This window comes from Rhyacophila brunnea, unplaced genomic scaffold, assembly GCF_057557595.1.
Source record: "Rhyacophila brunnea isolate RB1 unplaced genomic scaffold, BYU_Rbru_1.0 scaffold_85, whole genome shotgun sequence".
NCBI lineage: Eukaryota > Metazoa > Arthropoda > Insecta > Trichoptera > Rhyacophilidae > Rhyacophila > Rhyacophila brunnea.
Genome location: NW_028233356.1, coordinates 205795 through 226658, shown reverse-complemented (window position 1 = coordinate 226658; position 20864 = coordinate 205795). Strand labels below are relative to the sequence as shown.

Genomic DNA, 20864 nt, shown 5'->3' with positions numbered 1-20864 from the left:
AAAAAAGTTGTATTTTTTTCTTCATAAATAATTTACTCTAAAACTAAACATATTTTCACTTGGTTTCTCAAACACTTGGTGAGGAAAGTAATGTTTACAGAGAAAAATTAATTTTTTAAGAAGATTTAATGTTATATTTTTAACAATATACTTGGCTAGAATCATATTTATATAGAAATGATAACAATAACCAATTAAGACACCTGAACTCATCTCATTTGAGATAAGAAGAGAAACTGATGAAGATATATCATAGGAAGGCATATAAATATGATCAACAAAATGTGCAATATTCCCAATGGGCTGACATCGTCTCAATGGATAGAATTGATAAAAGAAACTTACCTATAAATAAAAAATAATATTAACTTATAAATTATTGCATCTATTATGCTTTGTTATAGCTATTTTTGGTATAAACGTAGGTAAAAATGGTATTATAAAGAAAATTTATGGGTTTTATTCCGTATTCAATTGTGGTTACTAAACTTTTTTTACGCGAAACAAATTAAAGTATGAAGAAAACATTAATATGATTTATTTTTTGCGATTCGGTTTCTAACATTGTTTTTGATAAAAATATAAAATATAAAAGCTTTTTTTTCAACTTCACTTTTAACACAACTTTCTTGAGATTATAAAAATTTTTTTCATTCACATAAAAATTTGATGTGTTTATCGCACAGTAATTTATTTTTAATTATAAAAATTTATAGTTTTTAGTCAAGAAATACATAATAACATAAATAATAGTTGGCACGAAAATATACTTATCGGTTTTTGTGTCTTACATTTAATATGGTATGCTTTTGAATCTTAACCAAATAATTTATTACTTCGTTAACGCATAAGTATAGTAAGGGGTGATTTTTATCATTATTTTTATATTGGGAATAAAGAATTATTATTATAGCTCTTAAAAAACAATGACAGATGAAATATGTATGACCTGATTTTTTCTTTTTGTCGAAATTATAAAACATATTTTTAAACGAAAAAAAATGAACAACTTTAATTGCATAAAAGATTGTCTTTTTTATTCATATAAACCAAGTTTGTTGTTATTTGTTAACATTAAAACAGATATTAAATGCCTTGTAAAAAATATAAACATATAAAAAGTTATTTATTCCATCGTAGGAGAAGTACGAAGAGGATCTAAGAAAATTGAATGTATCAAAGAGTATATATATGATTTGTTCACTAGAAATCAATCAAGTTAAGCTTGAAGATAAAATATAAATTTACAATTACAAATTAACCCATAAATAAGGTTATTATGTGAAGATTTATAATATTATTTGTCACATTTTTCACTGCTTCCTGAAATTGGAAAATTATATTCAATATTTTGAAACCATTACGTCATCACTTTTTTTTATATTTTAATAATTGTGAATAACCAATTTGAAGTTTTTTATATCTACATACAAATATGAAAGCTCTTGATGATTATTATTTGTAGTCTTAATATTAAATTTCTTATTTCAAGAAAGAACTTTATTGTTATCGAAATATAGCAAGCATCATTGGGTTTTCTGTTTATGCTAGAAATATTGCGCAACAATTGGCCGTACAAAAATTTTACTATCTTTAATTGTGCTTTACTGAAAATTTATTTGTTAATATATCGATTTTTTACGATAAAATATTTCTCTGAACGTTCTTTTTTAGCACAACATTTTTATTGTTTTCATTAAACTGTTTTAGTAAGATTTCAGTCAAAGCAATGATTACTTTGATATCATCGCGTCTCCGTTTAGTTATATCTATTATTATTTTTTTGTTCATTGTCATATAATATTGATAAAAAGGTTAGTAAGAATAATTTTTTGTGAATATTCATGCTAGAATAATATCCTCTCAAACTAAGCAATATTCAAAAATACATACTAATATTCAAAATTAATCCTTTAAATTTTATATATGTATCTAATAATTTTAAGTAATTTTCAAATAAATATTTTATATATACATCACGGTAATAAAAAATCATAAAATGTATCTGAAAGAACACAAATTTATAACCAGATTGTGGCATATATAAAAAACTTGGATTAATAAGCCTTAAACGGAGGAGAGGTATTGAAGAAAACTTCGGAGAGGAGAAAATAGCCGAAAGTATTTATATGCTGTGCGCACGAGAGATCAAGCAAGTTTCTATGAGAACAAAAACTAAAATTATAAGAAATAATGTAGCTATAAAATAAATCACATATACATCATATTTCATTATACTTTCTTTATTTTATAAACATAGAGTTTTCCTGTCTCTAACATTTATATTGATAATAAAAGAAAATTTAGATATACACCTAATTTATATTTCAAATAAAATACAAAATCGTAAAATAATAACTTTGTTATCGTTATTTTCTATTTTTGACTATCCTTATTTCATATAATATTTTATAGCAAAATCAAAATTTCAAAAGAAATACATTGTATCAAAGAGTTCCATTTTGGGTTAGACTGTCACGTTTTTTTCGTTTCAATTACATAACTATTATAAAATGATTTTGAATGGTAATATTTATATTAATAATGCTTAGATTATAATTTTAAATTGCGTTATGCAATTAAATATGTTTTAGTAAGCCATGAAAGTATCAATATGAAAAATTGTTTGGATTTGTAATTTATTTATGCCATTATTATATATTTTTAGTGTTTAATGTTGCAGAATGTCGTAAAAAAATAGGAATAAGGTCCATAGAGAATTCATTTCTCAACAAATAAATAGGGTTTTAAAAACTTGAATGGTATAAACAATGATTTTTATTGAAATCCGAAAGTTTACTTCTTTTTTTATGTTTGAACATTACAATTAATTCGCTCTTGTATTTTGCATATTATTTGTGTTGAAGTGCTAATTAAACTGGATAATTTTAGAAATGCAAAATATAATAGATATTTTGGTCCTGATAAATTTTTAGACGATTAGATGATTTTTTTTTAATAATTTCATTTCTATCATATATTTATTGTATCATCGAAAAAAATATTCATTAACTAAGAAATTATATACAAACAAAAACATATTGATGTTGACTCATCTTTTTTTAAATTATGACCAAATATCATATCATTTGATGATTGTAAGAAATAAATCATTTTATCAAGGTAAATGAGTATTTTCCACTATCCAAATAAATTCTTTAAACACATTTTTCGAAAATTTGCTTCTATTTTAAATTTTGGTAAAGTTTAAGAACCATCTGATATTGTAATAAAGTACGAAAAATCGATAATTTTTAGGTTAATAAATAAAATTGTACACACATTATATTTTGTCTACTTTATATTTTTATAGCTTGAGAAAACATCTGTTTATTTTTGCCCGTGAAATCATATTTATAACAAGGAAACGCATAATTTAAATTACATTGAGTATTTTCAATAAAATACCACGATAACATTAATTTACAATATTTATTAAAGATTGAGAATAGGTATTACTATCTTTCTTTATCACATATTAAGCTCTAAAATTTGCCTCTTCTCTGTATCGAGCTTTTAAAAATATTAAATATAAATTTTATTTATTTAAAAATACGAAATTACATTTTTCTCATAAATTATCAAATGGAATAGTATATAACTTACCAAAATATTTAAATAAATAAATATCTTAATGATGGTAAATTTATTTTAAAAATAAGGATGAATAAAATCATGAGTTGCCGCGATATTCTCAATTAAAATTTTAGAATTTGATATTCATTTTCTCGAATTATTGGAACTATTAAATTTTTTTCGAATAATATAAACCATCTTATCTGAGATAATTCGCAATGATATCATCTAATGTCCTGATTAAATATATTTCAAGTTTTTTCATCGAATAACCTCATTGTTTACTTACAGCTGTTATCTGGGATTTATTTGTGTAGATATTTTACAACATAAATATCTGATCAATTTTGAAATGCTTAAATTTTTAAAATTATAACTTATTGACGGTTTAACAAAAAGTATCGCTTAGCATTTCCCTTATGACGATATTTTTGGACGAAAAAATTAAATTATTTGATATTGCATCATTTATATAGTTGAATTTCTCGTGTCGTGGCTCTATTGTAATAATTTAGCTTTTCCAAAAGAAAGTGCTGATCTTTATGCTATGAATGTTTCTAGTTACTATTAAAGCATGATGCAGTTTTAAAAAATAATATATTGAATACATTTATATTTAGATAAACATTAATTTTATAGGTGTACTTTCTGACATAAATATGTTTAAATTTTAGCTACTTTACATAAACGTCTAGCAAAGGCTCTATTTTACTTTTAATACGTTAAACATTTTTTTAAGCTTTATTCGTGTTTTTATAATACAGTGCTGTAGTAATAATTAAGAGCATGTCTTGTTTTGGAAATAGTCAAATATATCACCAAACGTATTATTGATGATTTATAAGAACGAACAGAGTTCATTATTGAAGAAACGCATAGAAATATATCCGAAATAATAAAATTAAATCACAATTTCCAAATGATTGCGCGGAGAAAAAACAATCTCCAACTTTACTTCAATATACTAAGTAATTTTTATATATATCTAATAGCGTAAATTAATGGTTATAATTTAAGTTTTTTTTTCAAACACAACTTGCTTTATTTCCTGAGCGCACAGTATATTATTACTTTTGGCAATATTCTCTTTTCCTAAGTCTTCTTAAATAATCACCCTCCTTTAAGAACCTTTTTATTCAATTGTTTTTCATAATTTCAAGGTTTATATACATACCACATCTAGTTTGTGACTTCAAGTTTCTTCTGATATCATAATGATATCTTAGGTAATTATTTATATGTATATACACACCATGTTTAGATTAGTACCTAGAAAACATTTACTTTAACACAAAATAAAATTTTGATTTATTTTTTTACAGTAAAAACTAAAATTATATGATTTAATTCTACTTTAGTTTTATTTCTATACACTCTATTCTATTATAAAAAGCAATAGAAACAAGATAACACAACAGTATTCGAATTTATAGTTATATTTGGTTTTTAATTTTATCCTTCTCCGTATATACGAAAAATTGTCCTGTTTCTATACGAATTAATAGTTATATTTGGTTTTTAATTTTATTCTTCTTCGTATATACGACAAATTGTCCTATGTCTATTTTTATATTATAAATGATGGTTATTTGCCGCTTAACAAACATAATAACTTTATAAATAAAATTAGAGAATAATTCATTAATAGATATTTCAACACCATTTTCACTAAATTCTGCTATCAATTTATAATTCTTGATGGATTATAATTGTTATCTTGGCAAATTTTTGATTTATATTTACACTATTTTATGTTCTAACTAAAATTACCGTTTTTTTATTGTTTAATAGTAACGTTCGGTATTTTTATTTATCTGTTAATTTGACTTCGCACTTTCAATGTTTTCTCAACCTAACGGTCAAGCATAAAAAGTTCAGAAATTTTACTCGTAGAGCCGATTTACTTGTACTACTACAAAAACCTCTAAGATATATCCTTTTGCGAATGAATTAAATTATAATATAACAAAACAAGACCAGTTTTAACGTCCACAGATTCAAATTATATTAGAAAGTTTTAAAACCCAAGATATTAAATTTAATACCACGACCAAAATTATTTTCTTCACAATAAAAAAACATCGATCTTATGTGATTAAATAAGTGGTTGATAGGGCTGTATCAGACAATATTATTATTTCAATCTGTAAATGATGCTAATGGAAGAGATCAGCCGCAAATTAATATCACGTGCCACTAGTTAAATGTTTATGAAACATAAATGGCAAGGTAATCACACAATTCTTATATCCTATGTTATGTATTCTATGTATTTTATTTTGTAACAAGCACCCTACTATTATATTTTATTCATAAAAAAAATATTCAAGAAAACTTTAAAGTAATATAATTTTATAATAATAGGAGGTATACTAAAAGACAAAAATCATGGTATTTACACACTTCAATCTGATCTAAAAATAAAATGCTTATAAATTATAATGAAACGACTTTACATAGGAAATAAAAATTATCCCAAACACTTAAATCCATTCTTTTTGCTATATTATGATTAACGATATCACATAAAAAAAAATTGCACATAATTATTTTTGTTATTATATACACTTTTTATTTTTAAGTTTACAGAATGCATTATTAGTCTACTTATTTTTCAATTAAATCTTTATTTTAATTTTTTTTTGCGTTTACATATATTATTTTTTTTGTTTTTTTTAAACTACTAAATTTTGTCTTTAAATAAAATTTATTGGTTAGGTTAATTCAGTTTTTTAGCTATTAATAGTTGTTAAAGTAGAAATTAATATTCCTCTATATAATAAAAATTTGATAGGCACTTTTTACTATTTCATCTTTCAATACCTATTAATTCAAGTGTTTTCCTCAATCCCATGGTGTCAGCGTATGCTAAAGTTAACATCCAAAAACATTAATAAAATAAATTTTGTTTTGTGATAACAATGTTTCACTCTATGATGTATGGTACTATTTGTGTTCTCATTAGAAAAATAGTTGGAATACATTTGCTAGAAAAAGGTATTTTATTCGCTTCATATTTCTTACATAGTCAGGTTACAGATGCATATCTTCTCAATATATATATAGTTTTAATTTTTTAGGCTTATTATGTACATTGATAAAACACAAGGTATTTTTTTACAATGAATCTAATTTTTTGTGTTTATGGTGGTAGTATTCATATGATTCAATTTGACACACCGATTTATGATATGAAATTTTTAAAGGTAAAATATCGAATAAATATTTAAAAAGGCATAATTTTAAATGGGTGATAGACTTCCATGTAGTTCTATTTAGACGTTTATACAATTTAATTGATCTAAAATAAATACATTGGTTTTATAAAACAATACTAAAATAAAGACAAACAATGTCGATGCAACAAAATACTTGACACGATCAAATCGAAATGACTATGAAAGGTAGATTAATCTCGAAACATGTAATAATGTATACTAATAATGTAATTGTGAACAAGCATGAAATCAAATATAATTAATAATGAAGACTTTGGCATATTTAATGAAATTATTTAGCTATGGGATAAATATTATTATGTTGATTGAAATAGGTATAACTACCCTTGACAACTTAACAGAAGTCGAAAATGAAAAATATAGAAAGTATGACATATTGGCGAATGAATTTGGTTTAATTTACAAACGTAAAACAAGAATAATACCAAATGTGATGACTTGGGACGGGGTGGTCACAAAATATCATAAAAAACATGTTAAGGTGTTAAAAATCCCGAACGAAGTAGAAGCATGCATGCAAGCTCACAAACTTCGCACGACACTTGAACACATCTCATTTAAGAGAAGAAGAGCAGTTGATGAAGATAGATTCATGGAAGGTATCAATAGATGCATCAAGGAGTTGTGCAATATTCCCAATGGGCTGACCACGTCTAAATAGATAAATAGAAACTTAACCTATAGCTAAATAATTAATTAACCATGGGATTAATATTAAAGCAAGGCATACCCAGATACAAACAGATATTTTGGAATTAAAAGCAATAATACTTCGTTTTAATCATTTTGGAAGTCTTTATATTATCTTAAGAAAGATATCGATCTTTATGATGCGATGTTTAGAAGACATAAGAATCTCTCACATATAAAAATACTTTCAAACACATGTGGATCAAAATGGGTATAAATACACTGAAAGCTTTAATTTAATAAATTATACCATTTGTTCGTTTCTAAGACAAAATCATTTATTGTAAGGTTTAAGAATAGCAAAATAATCAGGATTAAAGTTCCGTATATCAATATTATTCTGTATTTATAGATTTATATTCAATTGTTTAAATAATATACTTGCATAACAGAATATATCACAACGTAGGATAGTTTGGCCATAAAATACCTTAAGTTGTATTTAAAAGTGTGGAATATAAAAAAAAGTTAAAGCATATGCTCAAAAGATAGGACAGAATGAAACGCTTCAATTGATTAGTCATTGTAAGTAAGATGTACATGAACAGTTGTAAAAATGATGAGACAGCTATAATTTGGGATTTTATAGAGATTCATAAATCTTGAAAGATGAAGGTGTATTTAAGAAGAATGTAAAGATATGAGCCAAAAGAAGGAACTTTAAATGATAAGTCTTATAAGATAAGCTTGTATTTAAAAAAATTATAAACATAATGAGAACTAAAAAGAAAATTTAATCGATAAGTGATAGAAGATACATAGAAGAAAATTGATAATATAATGAAGCCAAAAAAGAAAATTCAATAAATAAATGATAGGAGATGCATTGAAGACAATTTAGACATCATGAGTCAAAAAGAATTATATTGGGTTTGATAAAGCACTTAAATTAATAAGCCTTGAAAGAGAAAGATTTTTAATCTTTAAAACAGAAGAATGAACCCAATCGGAAGTGTAGAGCCAGCTCTAGTTTTCTTTAAAAAGAGCCGGAAAGTCGGATATTTTCCCACAATAAAAATTATGATCTTATCGAATTTATAATCGTTATCCTTTCACTTTCTTCTTTCTTATACTACTTCAACCAGATAAAATTTTAAGATGGCTCTATGAAACGGATTTAGATAATAATTCATTCATTCGCATCTTATTCATAATTTTTTATCTTTCGCAATTTTTTATTCAAATATATCAGACAGCCTTATTATTTGTAGTAGACTATCGCTTTCCTAACATTAAATTTTGTATCAAATAGGTTTTTATGATAATATTCGTGGTGTTAAGACTTTCTATATGATATCTTTAATTTTCCCTCAATTTGAATCTTGGTGTGTCATATGATCGACAAAAAACAAAAAAAACCTTTACATCTGGGATACTCATCACATCGGAATTCTTTTCAGACTGTTTATACATATAAAGAAAATCAGACATACAATAAATCCAATAAAAATACTTTGATAAAGGTATTCTTCACCTAATCTTGTAACAATCAATATACATAGGATTATATATGAGAGTTAAAGAAAAATAAGTGCAGGATTAAATAAAAATGGTAGTTTATTAATAAATAAAGATACAACTGAAATGGAAGCATACGCACAAACAATAGGATTTGGAAGACACTTTAACTAATAAATCTTGAGACAAGAGGATGCATCGAGGAAGATTGTAAATATGATTTTATGTTGAAGTATCACCCAAATATGTTCTATAGAGCTATCTAGTGCTTTGAATTCACAAAACAACTATAAGAAAGCTAGAAATCAAATTACCCATAAATAAAGTCAATGTTAGGATAAAACAAAATAAATAAATTTTTAATGCTGTTATTCAATTTCGAAAAAGAGAGCAATGTTCATTGCATTGAGTTCCTGTACAAGAAGCTTAAATGCGTACGGCACATCAACGCCTACTATTTCGCCACCGCATGGGCACATAGTCGACATAGCTCCGCATCCTTTACAAATGCATGCCCGATATTTGTCACTAACATCCAGTAGCCTTTCCTTGAGGAATAACGAGCACCCATGTGAAATAATACAGTCCCTTTCCATTTCTCCAAACCTTAGCCCGCCGTCTCTTGATCTTCCTTCAACGGGTTGTCTCGTAAGTATTTGTACAGGACCTCTAGCCCTAGCGTGTATCTTATCGTCAACCATATGTTTGAGCCTTTGATAATATGTTGGTCCGACAAATATTTGTGCTTCCATTTTTCTTCCCGTAAACCCCGAAAAGAATACTTCGAGTCCTCTACTATTATATCCCAACTTTTTCAATTCACTTGATATTTTATCTACAGTCATATTTTTGTTGAATGGTGTAGCATCGCCGTATTCCCCTTTCAGGGCAGACACTTTTCCAGACAAGCATTCAACCAAGTGTCCTATCGTCATTCTACTTGGTATGGCGTGTGGATTGATTATTATATCGGGAATAAGACCAGAGCTGGTATATGGCATGTCCTCTTGTCTTAATGTTATTCCGATTGTTCCTTTTTGACCGTGCCTAGAAGCAAATTTGTCACCCATCTGTGGAATACGTTCAGAGCGTACTTTAACCTTAACGAATTTGTAGCCTTCTTTTGAGGTGTATACGACTTTATCGACTATTCCGGATTCGGTGCTTCGCATGGCTGTGCTGCTGTCTACGGTGATATACAAGTCACCTTCATCATTACTTTTTTCTCTGATTCGTTTGGTTTTTCCGATGATGACGTCGTCTCCTGTTACTCTCACACCTTCACATATTAAACCGTCGTTTTCTAGTTTGCTGTAATCTAGATTTCGCATTTTCATTACTTCACCGCGAATCGGTTTACCGAAACTTTCTTCAATACCAGGCTTTTGATTTTCTTGATCCGTGTATGTTCTGTAAAAAAACGATCTAAACATTCCGCGATCTATTGAGCTTTGGTTCATTACAATAGAGTCTTCTTGGTTGTATCCAGAATAGCATGCGATTGCTACTATTGCATTTTGACCGGCTGGCATTTTGTCGAACTGAAGCATTCGAGAGGTTTTACTTTCAACCAATGGCTTTTGGGGGTAGAATAGGATATTGGCGAGTGTGTCCATTCTATAAATGTAGTTTGTGGCGTATAATCCCATTGCTTGTTTTCCCATGGCACTTTGGTATGTGTTACGGGGTGATTGGTTGTGGTCTGAGAATGGGATGAGGGAGGCACAAATTCCAAGAATTGTTGCAGGATGAATTTCGCAATGTGTGTAGCTGACTACATTATTCAAATTAGCGCTATTTGAATTGGTGTTAAGTGCACTCTGGTTGTTGTTTTGTGGGTTCTTTGTGTGAAGTTCTTCGAGGGACATACAAATCATGGCGGTTTCTTCCTCCTCAACATCGAGATACTCAATTTTTCCTTCTTTCAAGCAATCGTTAAAATTAAGCCCGTTTTTCAGGTTCTCTTTATCAATTCTCACCTCGTTATTTTCCACTACAAAAACTGGTCTGCACGGTCTTCCCGAATCCGTTAATATTCTTATTTCGTCTTCTCTAATATCCCACACAATACTGACTTCACTTGATATTTCAGAGTACCTTCTCATCAAAACGAGACTATCTACCATTTTCTTAGCATCAGCAACAACACCACACCATACACCATTAACGAACACTTTAGACATGCATTTTTCCTTATGGCTTTCACTAATAAGCTCCAACGGAATGACCCCCATTTCATCCAATGCCTCAAAAATACGACCACTTCCACTTCCCACAGATATGTAACACATAACAGCTAAATTCTTTACAAGTCCACACGCTTGACCTTCAGGTGTTTCACTAGGACATACCATTCCCCAATGTGTATTATGTAGCTGTCTCGGTTTAGCTATTTTACCATCTCTTCCGATCGGAGTATTAACTCTTCTAAGATGGCTCATGGTACTGACATAATTGAATCGATTAAGAACTTGTGCAACACCACTTTTGGCCTGCATGGCTTTGGCCTGATCACCCCAATTTCCTGTAGCTAATGCATACCGAAATCCACTCGTAATAATAGATGTCTTTAACCCAATCGCAATATTAAAATCACGATTATTTTCCAAACACTTCTGCATATGTTTCTGTGTCTCCATCGTAAATTTTTTAAAAATCGTACGGAAAAGCGATGCAAGTAATGAACCACACATGTCTACTCTTTTTTTTCCGTAATGGTCACGATCGTCTATTTCTCGACGGGAAAAGGATACTAGAAGAAGACGGTTAATCATGTAACCTAAAAAATACGCTTTTCTCGTTTCGAGAAATTCACGTGTTCCTATATGAGGAAGAAAATGTGCTTCGAGAATTGTACGGGCAAATGATAATCTTTTTTGACGAGGTGTGTTTGGAGGTGTTGATCTTTTACCTATATAATCAAGAGCAACCTCTTGGGATTGAATGACAAAAGCATCTTCTATTGATGTGCGGAGAATTTCAGATACTTCGCGTTCAAAAACATTTATATCTTTACCACTATTATGATTTGAATCACCTGTATTGTTGCGGTTCTTATCATTTGTATCTTTGGTTTTGTCATCATTAGAATGATCATACAAAATAAAATTCAGAACGTCTTTATCACTAATAAACCCAAGTGCTCTAAAAAGTATCACTACTGGAATATCGCCTTTCACAAACGGAAGCGCACAAACAAGCCCAGAAGCACCTTTCTTTACACTAAAAGGCCGTGCCATTCTACTTCCTATCTCAGGCGCACTTCGTATTTCAGCAAAAAAAACACCACCCTTGGAATATACATGAACAGTATTGGTCGCCATTCTTTCCTGTGAAATTAAAACCTTTTCCGACCCATTTACAATAAAATAACCACCACTATCATAATAACACTCTCCATGCGAAACTACATCCTCTCTAGAAGCATGATATGAAGCTGCACAATGATAAGATCTAACCATGATTGGAATATTTCCTATAGGCACCTTGTGATAAGAATGCTGATCAGATACAAAATCATTCCTTCCTTCTTCTGGATCTTCTCGCATCCGTTTCATACTAATATCAAGAAATAAGGGACAGGTGTATGTCAAATCTCTTAATCGTACTTCTTTAGGTAAAACTATAGTCGAACTGCCATCATTCTCGTAAATTGCAGGAGGCGTACGTACATGGATTTGGTTAAATGTAACCGATATTGTTTCTGTGCTGAGATTCTCGTTTGTAGTCTGGATACGGATCTCTTTATTTTCATCTACTATTTCTTGTAACGTCGTTGATAAAAACGCATCGAATGAATCTATTTGCTGGGAAACTATTCCTCTACGCGAAAAGTATGTCGAAAGTATCGTCCAGGCATCAGATGTTGTAAGAAGAGAATCCGTTTCGTTCATGATGGGTGAAGAAAAAGAATTTTAAATGGACAACAAGAATATTATTTACAATATCGAATTTAAAACTAATTTGAGATAAAATCAAATTTATAATTTTAAACTAGATCTAATTATAAGATGAATACTTTTTAAAATAAATTTTAGATATCTTTAGTATAAAACTTTATTATGAATACTGGATTTAAATAAGAATGATGTACTTTACAGTAATGTATTTACAATGCTTTTTTTTACGTATTTGTAGATATGTTTAACGATTTTTATTATCGTTACTGGATTAGATAAAAATGATGTACTTTACAGTAATATATTTGACCATGCTTTTATTTTTACTAATTTTCAATATGTTTTAGTTTTTTTATTATGGATACTGGATCAGATAAAAATGATGTACTTTAAAATAATATTTTTAACCATGCTTTTTTTTACGAATTTTCAGATGTGTTTTACGGTTTTTTATGGATATCGGATTTAAATAAGAATAATGCACTTTACAGTAATATATTTGATCACCTTTTTTTCTACTAATTTTCAATATGTTTTAGTGTTTTTATTATCGATGCTGGATTAGATAAAAATGATGTACTTTAAAATAATATATTTGACCATGCTTTTTTTTACGAATTTTCAGATATGTTTTACGGTTTTTATTATGGATACTGGATTTAAATAAGAATGATATTTTATAAAATAATAATTTGGGCATGTTTTTTTCTTGATAAATAAAGAGCTTTTAATAAAGATAAATTGAAATATACTTATATTAAAAAGATAGGTCGATACATTTTAAAAATATCATATAAAGGCTATTTTTTATACGATAATGGGGAAGATAAGGATTATACGATGGTCAATAATATAGATCAATAATAAAAGGATATTTTGGTAATATATAACACCATAAAAAAGAATATTTTATGAGTAATCTTGGTATTCAAATTTATCTTATCTAGATTGATTGTATACATGAATTAAGCTTTTAACAGGAAAGATTGATCTTATTTTTTTATGGAATTTAATTATGCTTCTCGATGAGAGTCGTGAAAACGCTGGTAATACACGGGATGTTCATTTATTTGTATACATGCTGTTTCTTATGATACTTATTTTGTTCCTATAAATTTATAACATACATTTGAAATTATACTAAGATAATGCCTTTTCGTTATTTTTATCATGCAAAGCGCAGAGACCAGAAATATTTTATAAATGTATAAACTAACTGCAAATATATACCCAAAAATATAGCTGCATTTATATTTTTCTTCATATAATAAGCACCATGTATAATCATTAAGTATCACGGTCACGATTATCGCGTTTTTATTTTTATTAATGTACGGCGATGGAAAAAAATCTATCCTAGACAGGCGATCCACTGCTTAAATCTTACTGACTAATGTAGTTAATATATTCTATAATGTTATTAAATTATAAACCATGTTTAGATATCTTGGCACTTTAATAGAAATACATTATTTTTTATATTTTAATACAAGAATCTCTTTGATAAGCAAAAAAATAAAACTCGAATTTATTCTAAAAAATTTTTTATTGTGAAGATATTGCCATATTTTGCAATATACATACATATTAAACTCTGTTTGCTAGTTTAAATAAATTTAAACAGATGATAAATCATGATTATGAAATTTTTCTTTTGTGTGCCTCAAATTAACGATTATCAGTTTCTTGTAAATTCAAATAAAGCTACCACCAATAAACCCCAATTTAAGTTTATTTGAAATTTATATACAAATTTAATGCAAAAAGTAAAACGGATACCTTTTACGTATGTAAATAATATGCTCAATTTGAATTTCAAATAAACTTAAATTGTGTTTTATTTAATAATAATAAAAGATAATTACTAAAAAAAACTTTGATTTTTTTTTAAAAATACAAGAATTATGATTTTATGCTAAAAAAACCAATTATTACCCTTCTTATCTAAATAAATGAAATAATTATAATTATTTTAAAACAAATTGTGTATGTATTCGTATCGTACTATACAATTTGGACATTACAGAAAGAATTATCAATTATTAAAAATATCGCTTATTTAACTTATTAAAAATGGATTGTATACAATAAATAAAGTCTTATATTTTTACTGTAAAATTTCAAAATAAAACAAATAAAACCGATGAAAAAACGTATATCTCTATTTAAAATGTATATTTTAGCCTTTTAATATTATTAAATTCTTCATAAGTTTTCATTTTAAAATTATAATAACTTCAAAAGCTTTCATTGTTGTTGTACAATCAGATAGCAAAAATAAACGAAAGGAAACCAAAATATCATGCAGAAAACAAAGTAAATGAATCTTTTCTGGCATTTTTTTTATAAATTAAACCATGTGAAATACATATTTTTAACTTCTGGCCTTTTTATGTATAAAATAAAGTAGGACCTGTATGAGCATTATAATTAAAGTATCCATCAATATCTTTTAACAATACACAAAAGTAATAATCATGGAAACATATCTAATTTTGAATATAAATAGCCTTTACAATACTCGAATTATTATATATGGAATCTATTGCTTTTTCTTATAAAAATCATGCAGAAACAGGCTCCTGCACTAATGTGGGAATCTAAAACTACAAATAAATACAAAATAAATATTCAACAGCATCTTATATCCCTAGAATAATGGCATTGTATCGAACCAGAAAATCTTATTTTTTACTGCAATGTTTGTAAATATTATCTTCATCTTTAAGAATACAAACCAAAAAATATAAATAAAAACTTTTGAAAGTATCCATATATGTCGATAGAAAAAAACCAGATAAGTAAGTGGGTGGTATAAATGCTCTTTTTGCAACTAAAAATTTATGATATAAAAAAATATCATGCTATTTAACATACCATAATATATTAATTTGAGAATGATGCACTAAAATTTTGCATTTTCTGCCTGTTATTAACTTAGTATGATACAAGCTATATTAATAATTATGGATTGTAATTCGTGGACTACATAATAACTATTTTTTTGTTGTAACTTGAAATAATCAATTTTATAATTATTTCTATACTTAAATAGACAAATTTATATAAAAACAGTTTAATATTTGGTTTTACTTCATTCCTTAATTTAGATATTATTCATGTGCTCTATCTTTTTTAATCTCCAAAACACAACACAATTAACTTTATTTTAATATATTCACACCACAATCTTTTTTTCCAGACTATGATCCTTTAGAGTGCATTCAATATTGTTAACATTGCTAGATAGATCCATAATTTGATTGGTGGCTTCCTGTTCTTGCAGACTCCTCCGTGGGAAAATTAAGATAAATTGCGATTACGCCTACTGTATAATTTTGACGTAAGATGATATAATATGTACTAAAAAGAATTATATTACCTTTATTTGATTCATTAGAATTAAACAGAGAAAAATAAGCTTTAATTTTGGATATTTGTTGTTTTTCTTAACTACCCCCATCTTTCATTTTTTTGGATACCTTATTCTGGATAATTAAAAACATATAATGTATTACTCCAATTATCTAAACAGTTCTTAATTTATGCAGAAGGTGAAATTTTTAGTTGATGTTTATTTTCATTCAATCCTTCTACTTTAATATGTAAAGTATAAACCAATTTATAGATTCAATCGTCGTGCTATCATTATAAACAAATTTTAAGATTCAATTATCCTGTTATCATTACAAAAATCTTAAGATTCAAATATCATGCTATCATTATAAACCAATCTTAAGATTCAAACGTCGTGCTATCATTATAAACCAATTTTAAGATTCCATTATCCTGCTGTCATTACAAAAATCTTAAGATTCAATTATACCGTTGTCATTACAGAAATACACTTGTTTACTACGTAAAAAAAAACACTCTAATTAGACTTATATTTTGTTCATCGGGCTGGCGTATTCACCAAAGATTCGAAAGCATAATGGTAACTGCTACATTCTGTGCTTCACCAGTCTATTAATTGCGATTGGCTCTCTTTTCAAACATTGAACCTTCGATAATTATACTACAATTATAGTTCCAATAGTTTCGGAAGATCATGTATAGAACCAATGAAAATTATAAAAAACTTTTACATTTATAAACTCGCCCCGGTTTACAAATAAATGCAAAACACAAATGGTGGCATACATCATAAAATGGGATTTTGTGGCTGTAAAATCCCGTAAGTTATATATTAAAAGCTGGGATTTCTAATTGAAGCTGAAGATACACACAAACAACGATAAAGAGGAGAACAATTGAGAAATAGCTCTTTAAATTTAAAATACATAGAGGGTAGTTGAAAAAACGATTTGGTCAAGAATTTTTTTGGCTAATATGTTATAAAGAGAAATCTAAAATATTTAGAAACAAATACAAGTGTTCGAAAAACAAATCCACATAAAAACAAATTTCATTTCGTATTTTTAATTTTCTTTATTCAATTTATGAACTGGTTGCGTAAATATTAGAACTGCTCTAAATTTTAGCACATTCCTTTATCTCTACCAAATACTATTCACTCTAGTCCATAATTATAATTTATGAAATTTTAATCTAATTGATTATAAGTTTTCCTGTTAATTCAATTTTATTAATTCTGAAATATTCAAATAATGATTTCATCAGATTTAATAAAAAATCATTAAAGAATGATCAAAATACGAAAAAAAAATTAGAAATCATTTTATTGAATAAAAAAAGTAAACTACCGATGAATTTTGAGAATACTTACATCTGAAAAAGGAAAATGAATCTCTCAACTTTTTTTAATAATAAGATACATGAATCACTAAACATTCGATAACACACACAATATAATTAAAATACCCGATAGCTGAAAATTAAATCCTATCATAAATTTGCTTATGGTACAAATTTTTAACAGCCTATGCGTAATTTTAATCGTGTAGACATCATTTTTCAGATAAGCAATTGCATACACAGATAAATTTTATAATTAAACAGGCGAATGAAAAAATAAATTTAAACACAATAAATAAAGTTAATAAAAGATAGAGTACATAAAATAAGAAAAATAAAATAATTTTTTCATAAATAGAATGATGTTATTTTTAATGTGGTGGTATAGCGATCGAATTAGTAAAATGAATAAATTCTGACAGTAAATACAAAAACACCGTAAGATTAAAAGCATTAATAAATAATAATGCATTTCTGCCTTTAGAGTTCCTATAACAAGCGATAAATATAAATATCCCACAAATACCAACATAAAATAAACCTAAATCATGAATTTTTTGACTTTTTTCTGGAATTTCGCTTGCTTTTTCATACATATTGGATACCCACTCTATAAAAATCAAATTTAAAATTGAACCAATTAATGCAAATATCTTTAGACATATGTGTTCACTTGTACTAAAATTATCATTAATCGAATCATCGTCCATATCTCTAAATGTTGGGGCTTAGAAAATCCAAAATGCTTTATTTATATGTTATATTCACGCCATTGCTTTTGATTAATACATGCAAGCAGCGCTAGATTGAAATTAAATAAGCACGATGGTATTTATATTACCATCTCCCATCAATTCATGTAGCTTCAAGGAGATTTATAGCAGTTAAATTTAAATTTATGAATTCATTTACTTACAGAATTCCAGTTTTTCATTTAAAATTTATGATATTGGGAAAATATATAGTAATATGTAATTTCATACTTATTTTTTTCCTAAATTTACATTTTAATGTCTTTTTTGTTTAAAAAAGTTGCTGTGTATTTTTATACGGCTTAGTAAATTATTTTTTTATAGTATCCATTAACACAAGAAATTTCATGTATTTTAATCCTCGCAATCATAATAAATCTGGCATTAATATCATTCCTAATCATAAAGTATCAGTGATCATATGATAATATTTGAAAAAGTTTGAAAATATTTTCTTTTTTTTGCAAAAAATAACTTTCATATAAGATCTCTTTACGCGATAATAGATTTTCAGTCTTTGGTATTTGTTTTATCTTTCTTTATTTTTTTTCTTATTATTCAAAACAAATTTTTTTATGTTTAAACTTTAATTTGAACTCATTTATTGACTCGATAATTGCTAGACTAACACTAAAGCGCATAAAACCTTTTAGCATTATAAAAAAATAAGGGTTGACATCTATTATTTTTTTATATGCAAATCTGCTTTTATCGCACAAGAGTTCGTATTTTCTCGTTTATAGCTACCTAGAAGTTTGTGAATGATCCGTACTCTTTCGAATATAAAATTTTCTCGACTAGTATTAAAGTTTGACTCATATCATGCCATATTTTAGCAAAAACTGTATTTATTAAATTTTTAACCATCAGATATATGTATTTCTATGCGTTATAAAGCATTATTTTAAATCAAGCTGAAAATCTCTTCCTTTTTAGATGGTCTGCCTATTAAAATTAAATATCTGTGTTTTCCATTTAAACTATACAAATAGAATTCCTAAATCAAACGTTCTTATAACATCAAAAATAATAGTGTGAAACTTTCGTTGATAGTATCGTATATAATACATAATTATGAAATCACCGGCAAGTCTATGGGTCAATCTAATGAACATTGCGTAAACTACCTGCTTAAAGCAGCTTATATAAACTCATACTATTTCTATCAGACCTGTTTCTCAATATAATGACACAAATGCATATCAAAATTAGAATTGCTGCTGTTATTATACGACCTAAATGTAAATTTCTGCGGGCGAATAGTCTGCTCCGCATTTAGAAACACTTAATTTTACTAGGAATTAGTAAAACTGACAAAGGAAAATGAATTATACATATCTGAGTATTTATACGATTAGTTCCCTTTTCTCAGTAAAGTATAGATCTCATTGACCCAACCGTTTCTCTTGAATTCCATCCGACAGTCTACGGATAAAATCAACGAAATGATGATATTAGTGTATTTTATTGATACTGGTAAATTTCACTTTAAACTATAGTTTACATAATCATCACAAAATACCCGCCGTAGATAATAATTGGATTGTGGTGTATAGAAAACAAAACAAACAATTCCGTCGGTTTAGAAAGTCTGCAGAGTAAAGATTCTGTTAATGAATGTTGATCTGCAGGCTCAGAGAGCACTAGATGACAAATGTCATTCTAAAAATGCTAAGAGATTATAAAAACAGGTGCATGCACAGACAGATTCACAAAAGTATATTAAAATCTATGAAAGAACAATAAAAACAGCAACCGTAATGTTAAAAAGAAACATAAACACAAAATTTTTCAAGATGTTTATAATATTAAAAAAAATGCATTCTGCGGAAAGAAGATGTTGAAAAAATGATAAAGGATAATAATGAAATCTATAAAATAAAATTAAATTTATTTAAATATTCTAATCATAAAAATACAAGTACAGGTAAATGTTTATGCTTTTATTTCTATCAATGATCAACAAAAACTGATACACTTTGATAAGGTGCTGATATTTCACCAGTACCGAAGAAATACTAATACACTCTGATAAGGTGCTTATATTTCACTAGTACCGAAGAACAACTAAGAAAATGAAGTTATAAAACCTTGACATATCAGAGAGCAAAAGAAGAAAATAATTGAGAAATAAAAATCAGATATAGAAAGAAAACCTAGTAATAAAGATACACGGACAATAAATAAAAATAAATGAAATTTTATAAATGAAGCAAGAATGCCGTAGATACACAGAAAACACTTTAAATTATTCTAAATTCTTAAGTTTAAATATCCGCTAGAAGAGATATAAAAAAAAGCATTACGGATACATTAGTTTTTGTTTATAAAATTAACAACAAGATCGTCTTTTAAGTCTGTAAAAAAATATTAAGCGTACAATTTCATATATATTTACAACTGTGATATCTTGAATAGCCTATATACGAATAAAAGACACATCATCTATACAGGAACGCACAAATCTGTGAAAAAAACTGCAGAATAACATTTTAAATAGAAAACTTAGTAGCTGTTTAAATAATCAAATATTGAAAAAACTAAATGTCACA

General features: G+C 27.1%; 1 pseudogene; it reads right to left on the bottom strand.

The window, feature by feature from the left end:
* Positions 1 to 9331: 9331 nt before the first annotated feature.
* On the bottom strand, positions 9332 to 12856 carry LOC147063780 (uncharacterized; annotated as a pseudogene).
* Between the last annotated feature and the right edge of the window lie 8008 nt (positions 12857 to 20864).